This window comes from Lathyrus oleraceus, chromosome 5 (assembly GCF_024323335.1).
Source record: "Lathyrus oleraceus cultivar Zhongwan6 chromosome 5, CAAS_Psat_ZW6_1.0, whole genome shotgun sequence".
In the NCBI taxonomy this organism is placed as follows: domain Eukaryota; kingdom Viridiplantae; phylum Streptophyta; class Magnoliopsida; order Fabales; family Fabaceae; genus Lathyrus; species Lathyrus oleraceus.
In genome coordinates this window covers 610,746,683-610,751,962 of record NC_066583.1, presented here as the reverse complement: position 1 = coordinate 610,751,962, position 5,280 = coordinate 610,746,683, and the positions used below count along the sequence as shown (strand labels likewise).

The 5,280-nt window shown below is 39.8% G+C and overlaps 1 non-coding gene across 1 annotated transcript; it reads right to left on the bottom strand.

The window, feature by feature from the left end:
* Nucleotides 1–1,049: 1,049 nt before the first annotated feature.
* Nucleotides 1,050–1,156, bottom strand: LOC127089730 (small nucleolar RNA R71). The gene has a single exon (XR_007791287.1). It is a non-coding gene; the product is annotated as a small nucleolar RNA R71 (small nucleolar RNA).
* Between the last annotated feature and the right edge of the window lie 4,124 nt (nt 1,157–5,280).

Genomic DNA, 5,280 nt, shown 5'->3' with positions numbered 1-5,280 from the left:
CTCTGGTTCGTAAGAACCTCTTTTTGCTAAGAAGTCCAGGTTAAAATACTTTTCAACTTAGTTAAGATACTATATTTCTTAAAAATAGGTTTACTACTCTAACGCAGTACGCACCTTTTTATCCGTGACAATAGGAGGGGTTGATTAGAGAGTACAACTCGGTTCTGAATACGCGAAAGCGACAGTTCCTGTTAAATTAGTTCTTTTCAAAGGAGAAAACATTGCCCATAAGTAGTTCCACTAACAAGTACTGGATTATCATTGATTGCGTGAATTACATTCGAGCCTGTCTTTATTTATTATTTAAAATTATAATTTTATTTACCATTGCACCCTTATTAAAACCCTTAAAGATAGTTGCCTTAGATACACACCATAACAACAGGTTTGATAGATTGACACTTGGTCTCTGTGGATTCGATAATCTTTTATATTACTTTGACGTGATTCGTACACTTGCGAAAAACACGCATCAAGTTTTTGGCGCCGTTGCCGGGGACCAATTTCGTCAAATTTCATTACCCTGTAGTTATACCGTTTAGACTAAGGTTGTTACCCACCGGTCAATGCGAAAGACTCGCAGTGCCGGAAGTTTAGTAGACCCTCTAGCTGAACCTGAACGTTACGCTCGCGCACGTTTATTTTTCCATAGGAATAGGATAGCTATGGCCGAAGAACAAAACCGAAGACCTCTTAAGGACTTCGCCCAACCATCAAACGAGGAACCTAGTTCCAGTATAGTAAACCCCGTTATCCCAGCCAATAATTTTGAACTTAAACCATCCCTGCTGCAATTAGTGCAACAGAGACAATTCTCAGGTCTCGCTACTGATAACCCAAACCAACATTTAAAAAACTTTCTTCAGTTAGCAGACACCTTTAAAACCAATGGAGCTTCTCCTGAGGCGATACGCTTAAGATTATTTCCCTTTTCCCTCAGAGATAAAGCTCTATCATGGTTAGATTCCCTTCCACCCAATTCAATAACAACTTGGGATGACCTTAGGAAAGTTTTTCTTGCTAGATATTTTCCCCCAAGTAAGACCGCTCTTCTTCGAAACCTTATAACTAGATTTACCCAACTCCAAGGAGAGTCGTTGTTCGAAGCCTGGGAGAGATATAAAGAACTATTAAGAGCATGCCCACACCATGGCTTAGAGAATTGGCTAATCATCCAAACCTTCTATAATGGACTTCATTATAACACTAAGATGACCATCGACGCTGCCGCTGGTGGCGCACTGATGAATAAACCTTACCCTGAAGCTAGTGCCCTTATCGAGGATATGGCCCAAAACCATCAATCATGGGGAGTAGAACGAGCGACAGTGGAAAAGAAGGAAGCCCAAGGAGGAATACATGAGCTAAGCTCTATAGACATGATGCAGGCTAAAATGGACGCGTTGGCCCTTAGAGTCGAACATATGTGTACAACTCCGAATACTGTAGCCGCAGTTTCGCCGAATTGTGAGATATGTGGAACGCAAGGACACCAATCCGCCGAATGCAATCTGTTAAATGAAACCAACACTGAGCAAGTGAACTATACCCAAGGGAACCCATTTTCTAACACATATAACCCTGGATGGAGGAATCACCCAAACTTCTCCTACAAAAATAATAACCCTATTCAAAATACCTCACCTCCGAGACAACAAGGTTACCAAGCCCCTAGAACAAATCAACCTATGCAACCTGTACCGCCAAACCCGAGCTTTGAAGAAATTGTAAAAGATTTCATCGTTGCTCAAAAACAGAAAAACAAAGAGTTCATGAACCAAAGCGTCCATGTTAACGAACTAATTACCCAGTTAGGAACCAAGGTTGATCAAATCATTACTCATAATAAGATGCTTGAAACCCAGATCTCTCAGGTAGCGTTAAACCAAGCCCCACAGACTACCCCTGGAGGACAGTTCCCTGGACAACCTCAACAAAACCCGAAAGGGCAAGCTAATGCCATTACTCTACGAAGTGGAACCTCTTATAAGGAGCCTTTAAACCCTAGATTAAGTAAGCCTGAAACTTCTAAGAGGAGTGAGGAAAAGGAACCAGAGAAGCCTGAAACCCCGGAAAGTCAAGAAAAAGGAGAAGAACCTAAAAATAAAACCTATGTACCACCACCGCCATACAAACCACCAATACCATACCCTCAAAGATTAAAGAAAACCCAAATCGATAATCAATATCAAAAATTCGTTAAGGTTATAGAAAAACTTCACGTAGAAATCCCCTTTACAGAAGCCATCACCCAAATACCTTCTTATGCTAAGTTTCTCAAAGACATACTTACGAATAAACGTAGACTTGAAGATCCGAAACCCGTGGAATGTAATTCTATTTCCGAAGATAGGTTAGCAAAGAAAGATAAAGATCCCGGAAATTTTTCCATTCCTTGTATTTTAGGGAATCATGTCATCGAAAAAGCTTTTCTAGACTTAGGAGCTAGTGTGAGCTTAATGCCTTTAGCAGTTTGTGAGAGATTAAACTTAGGAGAATTACAACCTACTAAGATGTCGCTTCAATTAGCCGATAGATCCGTTAAATACCCTATAGGCATACTTGAAGACGTCCCTGTTAGGGTGGGTCAGTTGTTTATACCTACTGATTTTGTTGTCATGGACATTAAAGAAGATGACGACATACCAATCCTCCTAGGTAGACCGTTCTTATCGACTGCTGGAGCCGTAATAGATGTTAAAAAAGGAAAACTAACTTTTGAGGTAGGTGAAGAGAAGATAGAATTTATATTGTCAAAATTTCTTATGGCACCTGTGATAGGAGATTCTTGTTATGCCTTAGATATCATCGAAGAATGCATTAGGGAATTAGAACAAGAAGAAGAAAATAAATCTATAAAATTGCCATCAACCCTTATTTTGGAAGATGACAATTATAAAACACCCTACATTGATGATAACCTTCACGAATGTTTATCTCTTACCCCAGATCCTATGCCTTGCCCTATGAAACCGACCGTAAAACTTAAGGAACTGCCTAAAAACCTGAGATATGAATTTCTGGATGAAGATATGAATCGTCCAGTTATAGTCAGTGCTACCTTAAACCAAAAAGAAACCGATCAATTATTAGAAGTTTTACGTAGGTACCCCTCAGCCTTAGGATGTAAGATCTCTGATCTAAAAGGAATAAGCCCATCCGTATGCATGCATCGGATTTTGCTTGAAGAAGATTCAAAACCTTCCAGAGAACACCAACGTAGAATAAATCCTATAATGAGTGCGGTAGTTAAGACTGAAGTTCTTAAGTTACTAGAGGCAGGTATAATATATCAGATCTCGGACAGTAAATGGGTGAGTCCCGTGCATGTAGTACCCAAAAAGGGAGGCATCACAGTCGTGCAAAACGAGAAGGGCGAACCTGTAGCAAAAAGAACCGATGGAGGTTGGCGTATGTGCATAGATTATAGAAAATTAAATAAAGCAACTAGGAAGGACCATTTCCCATTACCATTCATAGATCAAATGTTGGAGCGCCTAGCCAGACACTCTTACTTTTGTTATTTAGATGGATATTCAGGATTCTTCCAAATACCTATTCACCCCGAAGATCAAGAAAAAACTACCTTTACATGCCCAGTTGGAACTTTTGCCTATAGAAGAATGCCTTTTGGACTTTGTAATGCTCCTGCAACTTTCCAACGCTGCATGATGTCTATCTTTGCTGATTATTTAGATGGAATTATGGAAGTATTTATGGACGATTTCTCAGTTTGTGGATCAGATTTCAAAAATTGTCTTGTCAACCTTGAGAAAATCCTGGAGAGATGTGTGGAGGTAAACCTTGTGCTAAATTGGGAAAAATGTCATTTCATGGTCACCGAAGGGATTGTTTTAGGACATATAGTTTCCGAAAAAGGTATAGAGGTAGATAAAGCAAAAATAGAAGTCATAGAGAATCTAAAACCGCCGAAGACTATCAGGGAGATAAGAAGTTTTCTTGGACATGCCGGATTTTACCGACGTTTCATCAAAGATTTCTCCAAAATAACAAAGCCCTTAACTGGTCTTTTAATGAAAGATGCTGAATTTATCTTCGATGAAAAATGTACTGAAGCATTTAATCTTCTGAAGGAAGCTCTGACTTCAGCACCTATAATGAAACCCCCTGATTGGTCAGAACCGTTTGAGATAATGTGTGACGCCAGTGATTACGCTGTTGGAGCCGTTCTAGGTCAGAGAAAAGATAAGAAGTTACATGTGATTTATTATGCCAGTAGAACCCTAGACGCTGCACAGCTCAATTACGCAACAACCGAAAAAGAACTCCTAGCTGTAGTTTTTGCAATAGACAAATTTAGATCTTATCTAGTAGGAGCCAAGATTATAGTTTATACCGACCATGCTGCCATTCGTTACTTACTAAGCAAAAAGGATGCCAAGCCTAGGTTACTTCGATGGATTCTATTACTGCAAGAGTTTGATTTGGATATCCGTGATAAGAAAGGCACTGATAATGTGGTAGCTGATCACCTATCTAGGCTAGAATACCTGAAACCTGATCCAGTTCCCATAAATGACGATTTTGCCTATGATAGACTGATAGCCCAACTAGAAACCATTGAAGAAGATAACCCAGACCCTCATGAGTATTTTCAAAAATCCTTAGCCATAAGTGATGTACCTTGGTATGCAGACTTTGTTAATTATCTAGCCGCTGACATCATACCCCCTGATCTAAACTACCACCGGAAGAAGAAGTTCTATAGTGATGTGAGAAACTTCTATTGGGACGAACCATTTCTTTTCAAGAGAGGTAAAGATGGCATTTTCCGCCGTTGTGTTCCAGAAGAAGAGGTAAATAATATAATTGAGCATTGTCACTCTGCACCCTATGGTGGACATGCAAGCACATCTAAGACCTACGCCAAGATTCTTCAAGCTGGCCTATTCTGGCCTACTATGTGGCGTGATGTCCATGCTTTCATTGTCAAGTGTAATAGATGCCAACGCACAGGAAATATTTCAAGACGTAATGAAATGCCGTTAAGAAATATCCAAGAAGTAGAACTCTTCGACGTATGGGGTATAGACTTTATGGGACCGTTCCCACCATCTTTTGGAAATCAGTACATCTTAGTAGCTGTTGACTACGTGTCTAAATGGATTGAAGCTATCGCCGCACCCACAAACGACACCAGAGTAGTCATCAAATTATTCAAAAATTATATATTTCCCAGGTTTGGAACACCCCGTTTAGTCATAAGCGATGGAGGATCGCACTTCATATCGAGAATATTTGATAAACTTTTAAGCAAGT